This window comes from Furipterus horrens, unplaced genomic scaffold (assembly GCF_987537825.1).
Source record: "Furipterus horrens unplaced genomic scaffold, mFurHor1.1.pri manual_scaffold_11, whole genome shotgun sequence".
NCBI classification, from domain to species: domain Eukaryota; kingdom Metazoa; phylum Chordata; class Mammalia; order Chiroptera; family Furipteridae; genus Furipterus; species Furipterus horrens.
Genome location: NW_028327181.1, coordinates 79,642,332 through 79,651,356, shown reverse-complemented (window position 1 = coordinate 79,651,356; position 9,025 = coordinate 79,642,332). Strand labels below are relative to the sequence as shown.

The window sequence follows — 9,025 nt, the reverse complement described above, 5'->3', positions numbered from 1 at the left end:
GGGGCCCTATTGTCTGCGCCCGGTTTGCCCTACTGTGGGGGCTGAGCGCACATTTTCCCAGGGACGCCGGCCCCACCTGCCAGCAGGTGAGCATTCGGAGTCCAGAGGCCCTGTCCTCCAGCTCCCGGAGCCTCAATGGCACCGTACCTGAGGCGCCTTCCTCCGCTCCGGTGGGTGCCGGGCTGGGGCTCACCCCCGGATTTGGGGTGAGATGATAGTGGGACTTGTGCAGGGCCGGCTCTGCGCCCAGCCGGTGTCTAGCACCCTTAGCTCAACTGGGGTCTGGGAGGAGGGGTCGTGCGTGTATGGGTAAAGAATTCACCGGCTCAGTTTCCAGTAGCTGCGGCTTCCAGAGTGTTGATATGGGAACAGGACTACACTCTTTTCTAACCTCTTATTGTCAGGGGAAGAAATCACCCAAAACAAACTTTCCAGGAGAAGTATTCACGGCAGCTTTTTCTGGGGATTTTTCTGCCTCCTTGCCTGGGCTTACCCCAGGTTTATGGGGTCCTCCTTGGAGCAAAACCCCATCCCCCAGCTAGCTAGGCTGACCCAGGGCCAGTGCCTGCGCACTGACCCTGTCCTCCCTGCCTCCACCTCCGTCCTGTTTGCTGGGCCCCTGGGGCCTGAGGTGGGGGTGGGGTGGGCCAAAGGGGAAGCAGCTTCTTCCTTCTCTTCCTGCCTCGGGGGACCACCACACCCCCTCACTAGAGGCCTGCGCTGGTGGCTCTCACCCAAGCTCTGCCCCCTCCCCAGGAATGGGGGTGGGGCAGGGCCGGGCCAAATGACGATTGTGGTGGAAGCGACTGTCGGGTCTTTTTTTTTCTCCCCCCTTTACCCTGTCCCCTACATTATTTAGCGGACTGGTAATTGAGGGCGAAAAACGCGGAGCAATGGAGGTTGATTTCCATTCGGTTTCTGGATTTTGAAGGTGCATTCTTTCTGGAGGCTTTTGCTGTCCCTTCCCCACCCACCCCTTTTCCTGACAGAGTTCGATGGGGAAAGTGGGACAGAAGGAAGGCTTCTGTGGGGACGGTTTTTCAGGCAGAGCTGCATTAGCGCCTCCCCGCCCCCAATTTTCTGAGAGCCCTGCCCCTGGCCAGAGTTGGGGATCTCCACCAAGCTTCCAGCACTGGTTTTAAAAAACCTGAAGTGTGGTCCTTTTGCAGGGACTTGGAGCCCAGTCTTCTTGGGGAACATAGGGGGAAATGGAAGAATTAGGTTCTCCTTCAATCCCAGGGTGAAGGGAAGATTGGGGGGAATCAGGGCTGCTTGTCCTGACTCACTTGGACGATCTTACCACCTCTTCCTGTTTGTCGATGAGACAGTGGGGGCTGGGTCAGACCCCCATGGAGTGTCCCACTCCTGAAGGATCAGGCTTCCTCCCCATCCCACTTCTTCTCTAGTGGGTGGTGTACCTGTTGGCAGTCATAAGGGCATGGAATTTGGGCAAAAATAACCCGTTTGCCTTCTCCTCAGTGCCAAAGTGGAGGAGGGGAAGGCATTATAATTACATTGGTTAAATGATTAGTACAGCTGATATGGTTTGTGGCTGTGATGAAAAGATAATACTGAGGAAGGGCTGCTAGGAAGTGCCTGGTGAAAACTGGGTCCTCACTGGATGGGAGTGGGGAGGGGGAAGGTAGGGTCCAATTAGTCATTTCTTGCTAGATCAAGCCCTAGCTTGGGTGACAAGTCCTCTCCCCCTCCCCCCTGCTCCACCCCATTCCCTTGGGAGGCCGTTTGGACTGCCAGAGCTGAAGTTCTGAGAATGCAGCCTGCAGGAATGAAGGAGGTCAGGGTTGGGGCTGCTGTCTGCTTCCCTCCTGGGGGCCCATGGGGAAGGTACTAATGAGGAGGTCACTCCCTGGCCTGGGAAGGATGAGGAGAGGAGCCACCTTATAATGAGATGGGGCAATAGACTCACCAACAAAAGGGCTGTTGATTTGGAGAGGTGTTACTGGAGGCAGTACTGAGCACTGGAATTTGGGCTCAGACTAAGCGGGGTTTGAATCCTAGCTCTGTCACTCATTAACTCTGTGGCCTTGGTCAAGTCACTTTACCTTCGGAGCCTTAGTGACCTCCTGGGTAAAATGGGAAGAATGATACCTACCTGCCCAGTAAGTACTTGATGAATGGTAATGTAAGCAAGGGAGGACTCTACCGATACTGAGAACTTTCAGGAACTATTCTAACTTAACCCTTACGACTGTCCCTGGGGGCCGGAATCATTATCCCATTCTACAGATGAGGACATTGAAACTCAGGAAAGTTAAGTAACTTGCCCAAGGTTGCACAGTGAGACAGAAGAGGAGCCAAGACCGGCATTTTGGTTCTCTAGCTCCAAACCCAGGGTCCATCCTGATGTATCACCCCAATGTGGTTCTGGGAAGAGTTTTTCTGCTGCTCCTTTTTGAGAGCCTTTGCTCGGGGGTTTGGGGAGAAGAGACATCAGAAGGGCCCAGGAAAGTATGTGTGTGTGGGTGGTGAAGGTGGGGACAGGTTTGTCAGGTGGGGGTGACTCATGCCCTAGCCTCCAGCCTTCTGAAACCTCCCGTGTGGCCTGGTTTTTAGTGCCTGGTGGGGGTAGGGGTCTCTCCCCAAGGCCAGGGTCTGTTTGGGATGCGTGGAGGAGGTTGGGGGAGGAAAGAGGAGACTCTGCTGGTCATAGCTGCTGCAGCCTCCTGGCTTGACCTGGACAGAACCCTGGGCTGTTCTGGGCTTGTCCTGTATAGGAAGTGGGAGTTGCCTGCTTTGCTGGGGGCTGGGCTTCTGCCAAGATAAAGGGGGGCCTGCTCCCTGGAGCGTGGGGAGAAATGAGAGTCAGATTTAGGACTGGGCCGACGTCCTGCTAGATTGTACTGGGCAATACTGCCAGACTGCTTTTGGGCGTGGGGCTGGCTGTCCTCTGCTTTGTGGTCCAGGAGACTGGGGGACTGCAGTGTGGGTTTTTTATTTTTTGCTGCTGGGAGGGTCTTTCTGGTGAGGGGGCTGGGGTCCTTGAAGGAGGGGCTGGTGTCACTGTCATCTCAGACCTGCCCAGCTCTGGCACCTTTTCCAGCTGGGCACCTGACCCCAGCATGGACCTGGGAAATAGGAATCTCTATAAAAGCCTATCAGCACTGGGCTTCTGGGTCCCTTGAGGGCCAGAGGGGACCCTATGCATGGGAAGTATTGATGCTGAAGAGAAGGCTGAGAGACTTGATGTGACCGAGAAGGAACTCAGTCCTGGCTGTTAGCTATAAAGAGGGAGAGGGACTTGCAGTTTTTCATCATCCCTGAGGACACAAGAGCAATTGGGGCTGATGCTTTTATGGAAAGGATGAGGTAGACAGGCAGAAGGACTTCCTGTGTGTTAGAGATGAGATCTTGAGTTGAGGAATAAGAGGGAGAGATGGAGGCTCAGAGTTGACTCTTCTCAGAAGAAGATGAAGCAGGGCCCCGTGTGAGCTGGGGAGGACCGGGAGGGCAGGCAGCTGTCACGAGTCTGTGGGGTGAATCTGAGGTCTGTTGCGGTCCCTGGGGAAACTCAGTCCCCTGTCTTCCGGGAGAAAAGAGACCTGGCTGTGAGAGGGGCAGGTATCCATGAGCCGCCAGCTGGCCCCGTCACCCCTGCGAAGAGAAAGAGAAGTGTGGCTGTGTGGCTGGGGCAGGTCCTCGGGGTTTGTGTCCCTCCAAGTGAGATGCGAGGCCTCTCTCCTGGGACCGGGCTGAATCTGGTGGAGGTCTGGGAGCCATGCGCTGCCCCAGTTTCCACCAACTTCCTCTGCCAGGCCTGAAGAGAGCAAGTTCTCTGACCCCTCTCCTTTGCTCAGCTTCCTGGCACCTCAGCCTTTAAAGCCCTCGGGGCCGAAAGCTCAGTTTTCTGTGACCTGCAAAGTGTGAGTTAACAGGTCTGCTTTTTCTACTCGCTGTGGAGACAGTGGGGTGTTGTGGATTCTAATCTCTGAGGAGCGGCCTGCTGGCAGAAGGGAGAGTAGGGACCCTGGCTGGGCAATGGATATTCTGCTTGTTTGGAGGTGAGGAGGAAGTTGGTTTTTCCTCCCTCTAGATTGAAACAGTACTATCTGATCATTGGAAAAAAACGATTGAAAAGTTAGAAAAGTTTACTAGAGAAGAAAATAAATCCTATTCCATCGAGGCAACCACCGCAAGTATTTTCCCCTTTTCTTAGCACCTTCTGTTTCATAGCCTTCATCCGATGATCTCCCGCTCTATATACAATACCACATTTCAACCACACCTTTATCCAGATCCTCATTTTCCCCAGCAAGTGCTGTACAGGGAATGAAGAGTGGGGTCTCTCCCAGGAACAGGCCAGGCAACAGCCTTGCAGCATGTAACCTGGTGAATTGCACCTGAGGAATAACATCAGCTGGGGTCATCAGGCCACCAAGCCCCTGGGGTGGGTGGGTGGGTGGGTGGGGGGCAAGAAGGGCAGCCAGCCCTTGTGCATCGAGATCCATCACTGACCTGTTGGCCCTTTGCTGCTGTTTCCTGAGGCCGGGTGAAGTGTTTTTCCATTCCCAGGAGCCTGGGTTTGGGGTCATCTGCTGGTATGGGATTTTGTCCACTCAGGGTCACCAGCAGGGAGTGGAGCTCCAGCTGGAGCCCTCTCTGGGGGAGCCTGGAGGTTCCCGGGTCAAGCCACTTGGCCTGGCATTTCCCTCTCCTCCAAGTCCCCTTCGTTTTCCCACCCTGGTTTGTTTGCTTTGGGAAGGAGCCCAGAAGGAAGAAAACGAACAGCAGCTGGGTCAGCCTGACTCGAGCCTCCCCCACCCCTAGCCAGACCTCTGGCCACTGCTTGGGTGTCCTCCAGACAGGAAATGAGGGTTTTGCTCCAGAAGCTCCAGATGGGCCTGTCTTCTCCTGCCCCAGGGCCCCCTGGCCATAGCGAGCACCCGCTTCAGTCTCTGCCCACTTGGAATGACCAGTCTGATGGAGGATGTTGTATCCTGCCAAGGAACTCCTAATCTGCTGGGAGTTTCCTCAAGGAGCCACTAGTCTGAGGGGAGAAGCCTGGCTGGGAAGCCCCAGCGTGATGGGGGAGACAGGGCTCCCAAGCGAAGTGGCCATGTCTGTCTGTACTTTTCTAGCGTCTGTTTCCATCAGCATCGCTGGCCAAGTCTTGATTGGAGCCAGAGACAGAGTGGGGGAGGGTGGGGGCCGGTGACCCTGCTGAGCCCAGCCTCTCCCCTGGGGCTGCTATGTGGGGAATGTCCAAGCCTGACTGGCCTGCCCTCCCTGGCTGCATATGGCAGCCCATGTGACTGGGGAGGGGGCAGCACAGCGTCCTCACCTGGCCTCCCCTGCCAGGACCTAGACATAACGCTTCTTCCCCAGCCATGCCTCACCCCACCTCAGGAACTCTGGCCTAAGCCTAGGAGACAGCACCCCTCCTAGCCCTCATCAGAGGGCTCAGCGTCTTGGGTCCTGGGTCCCAAGGAGCAGGCTGGCTGCTGGCCATCTTGCCAGGCCTGTCTCTGCTGGCCTCCTCCTCTGCCATTTCTTTGCTTCCTTAATAGAAGGATGCTTGCCTGGGTCTTTACGGTCCAGAGGGCTTCCACGGTCACAGTTGTGTTTGGTCCACACGGCGGTCTGAAGAGGGGAGTGGCGTGATTGTCTCCATGTCACAGATGAGGAGTATGAGGTTTAGGGACATGGAGTGACTGCCCCAGGGCACACAGCCAGTGAGTGGCAGGACTGAAGCCCCTCGCCTGACTCCACGCTCTCCCACCCTGCCCATAGCTCCCCTCTGTCACTGTCTGAGCCCATGATTTGAGTCTGCAAAGGCGCTAGCCTCTGGCCCAAGAAACCTCTGGGGGCCCTGCCCAGCCTGCTCTTCTAGTCCTCTAATGCAAGGTTTTCGAGCCTGATGCCAGCCTCCTGGGTGGCCCATTCCTGCCCTTATTTCCAGGTGTCTTATTGACACTTGGCGTTCTGCAGTCCAGCTGTGCCTGTCACTAACAGTGGGTGCTAGTGGGAGCAGGAGCCTGGTGTAGCTCTGGTGGGAGTTTTTCTTAAAGATTTTATTTACTATTTTTAGACAGGGGGGATGGGAGGGAGAAAGGAAGAGAAACATGACTGTGCAAGAGAGACATCAGTTGGTTGCCTCTCACATACCCCTAGCTGGAGCTCTGGGCCTGCAACACAGGCTTGTGCCCTGACTGGGAATCGAACTGGCGACCTTTCAGTTCGCAGGTCGGCATCAACACACTAAGCCACACCAGCCAGGGCCGGAGGTAATTTTTAATGCCAGGGTTGGGCCATACATACTCTGTCAGGACAGTCTTGAATTTAGGGTGCCCAGTGCCAGCCTGCTGCATAGGCCCTGCTGAGGAAGAAGCAAGAATGAAGGGCAGAGTATGGCCAAAGCAGCCTCATTGCTTCCTCATGGATTTCTCCCCAGTGCGGGCTGGTGGGGGAAGGTTCCTTCACACACACTCTCCAGGGCCCTGTCTTCTCTCTTCCTTCCCCTCCGCTATCCCCTACCCCACCCCGTGATCTCTGAGCTGGCTGCTTCTTCCTGTGTTGCCAAGAATAGTGTGCTGCTAAAAACAAAGACCCCCCATTCAATTCCAAAAACTGCCCTGTGTCTGGCTCTGCCCGTCTGTGTCCAGGGCACATGGGCAGGGCCCGAGTCTGTCTCACCCACCTCCACCCTGGCTCTGTCCATAGGCATTGTGGCAGGTCTCACTCCAGGTCCAGGGTGGAAAGGGATGAGACCAAATTGGGTGTGGCCCTCTCCACCCTGGGAACTGCAAAAACAGCACTTTTGTTTCTTATGGGAGAATTTCCCTGCTTCTCCTGGGAAGTAGGTGGGGGAAAGGTGGGGCTGGCTGTCAGTCCTGCCTGAGGTCTGACGTCTTTCTAGTCTTCCTGTTGCAGGCATAGCTCTTCCATGATCCTTCCTCAAGAGGGCTTCCGGTGTGTGTCCTCTCTGAGCTGCATTGCAGTTCTGCCCACCCTCAGCTTTCTCTTGTCTGCCATGGAAATCCTGGTTCCTTAATCCTAGAATCCTGTATATCAGCATTCCTCTGAGATCACCTGGGCCTCTCTTCTGTACATGAAGCACAGAGAGGGAAAATAACTGCCCAAGGATGCTCAGCAAGTTTGTGGTGGAGCTGAGATTGAAACTGGGGCTCCTGATTTCCCAGCCAGTGCTCGGCCTCCAACCCTGACCTTACTTGCTGCTTCTACCCTTGGTGAGAGGCTCAGCACCCCCACCCCCCCGACTCCTCTGCAGCTGGATCTGGCCCTTTCTCCTTGACCCCAGGGGTCCCTCTTTGCTGGATCCCCTCTTAGGAACCAGGGGAGCAGCCCTGTTTAGTGACTGAGGCTAGTCTGCAGTGAAGCTGACCTGGATTTGAGCAGAGCACCCCCATTTCCTCCAGGTGGAGCCTCAATTTTCTCACCTGGGTATTGGGAATAATAAAATGCCCGCAGGGTTGCTTGGAGGGAAGAATAGGATTCATTTGATAGTAACGGCAGGGAGATATTCCCTGTCCTAGGGATCCTCTGACTCTGTGAGGACTCTGGTTTCCCATCTTGGCCGGTGAGGTGGGTGGGGGCCCCTCCTGAGGAGATGTCCCTCCTGTGGCCAGCCTTGACCTTGGTGGTCTCTTTGGACACCAGGCAGGTGGGATGGTCCCTGTGGTGCTGGGTGAGGCCTGCAAGCCTCTAGCTGGAAGCCCCAGGGATAGGCAGCTGTCTCTGCTGGCAGTGGGTGGGTAGGTGGGGGTAGCGGCTTTTTTTCTGCTCCAATGGTGGGGTGATTTTACAATCAGGGCTGGAGATGTCCAGTTTGTCCTGAGTGGATTTGGCAGAGGCTCAGCGTCCAGGTGTTGGCTCAGCTCTCCTCCTGGCCAACGGGCATTTAGAGGGTTAATGCTGCTTATTTCCTGATGCAGTTTCACCTTCTGGTTCTGTGACAGGCTTGCTCCTCCCCAACTCTCCTCTGCTCTCTCTCCAGGGAAGGCAGGAGTGCCGGGCAGTGTGGTTGGGGGGAAGGGGGCCTCCTCCTGAAATAGTCACACTTGGTCAGTGCCTGGGAAGCAGCTGGCACATCTGGTGGCACCGAGCTGGCTGGCTGGTGTTCTGGGCCTGCTTCTGTTTAGCAGCCCGAAACTCTGAGTCACTCCGGGTGATGTGATGGGAGGCGGGGAAGGAGGCTCTGAGCTGCTCAGACTCCTGCCTGTGCCTGTTGCAGGTGTGCTCAGGGGCAGGGGAGGAGTCAGGTGTCACCATAAAAGGCAGTGAAACCTGAAGGACCATTTGTCATCCCTTCCTCCTTAAGGGTGGCACCAGCCAGGCTCACTGGGAAGACACATCCCTGGTGATCTTTGTTCCTGGGGTGGGGCCAGAATGCACCAGCCACCCCTCCCTCATTCTCACCCAGTCCTCCAACTCACAGGTTTAAGGTGCTGGGTGCTGTCCAGCCTCATGGGTGGACCAGCCCGGGGTCTGTTCGCTGTCAGAGGCCACACTGGATATGCAAGGCTGCAGACTTGGGTGTCACTCATGCTGTGCCTGGTCCTGGCTCTGCCATTTCTCTGCTGTGCCACCTCACCTGGTGGAGCCTCAGTTTCCACATCTGTGATGAGGAAACAGAGTGTGTGCTCTGAGACCCGCTTGTGAGGATGGCGCAGTAGTGAAAGGTCTGGTACAAGGTCAGCCCTCGCTGGAACGCAGCTTCCCTTGCCTCTCCTCCCAGGCACTGACTCGCAAGACAGGGAGCCAGCGAGCAGGTGGGAATGCACCTCCCTGGTTCCGAGTAGGGCCCAACTCTTCACAACCCTCAAGTGGCCCAAGTCTCTGCAGAGAGAGGGTGGGGTGCCTGAATGACAGTGGCCACCCCGAGGCCTGCCTCACTGCTTATCCCTGGCTGGGGTTCGAAGAGGCCAGGAGGTGTGCCAACACCTGTAGGGAAGAGGTGCTGCTGATACGTGGCCACTGTCCCCAACATCTGTGCCTACTGCGAGCCAGGCACCATGCTGGGTCCGTTACAAGTATGGTCCTCACACCA

General features: G+C 56.1%; 1 protein-coding gene across 6 annotated transcripts in view; it reads left to right on the top strand.

Annotated features, from left to right (window-relative positions):
* The window catches only part of JUP (junction plakoglobin), a 30,464-nt gene that overhangs the window by 9,072 nt on the left and 12,367 nt on the right, over window positions 1-9,025 (top strand). The window contains exon 1 of one of the 6 annotated variants that reach the window (XM_090291331.1): window positions 66-86. The exons of the other annotated variants lie outside the window; for them this stretch is intronic. The gene's annotated coding sequence lies outside the window, so the exon portion shown is untranslated. Of the gene's footprint in view, window positions 1-65; window positions 87-9,025 lie in introns of those variants that run through there. 6 annotated transcript variants of the gene reach the window in all.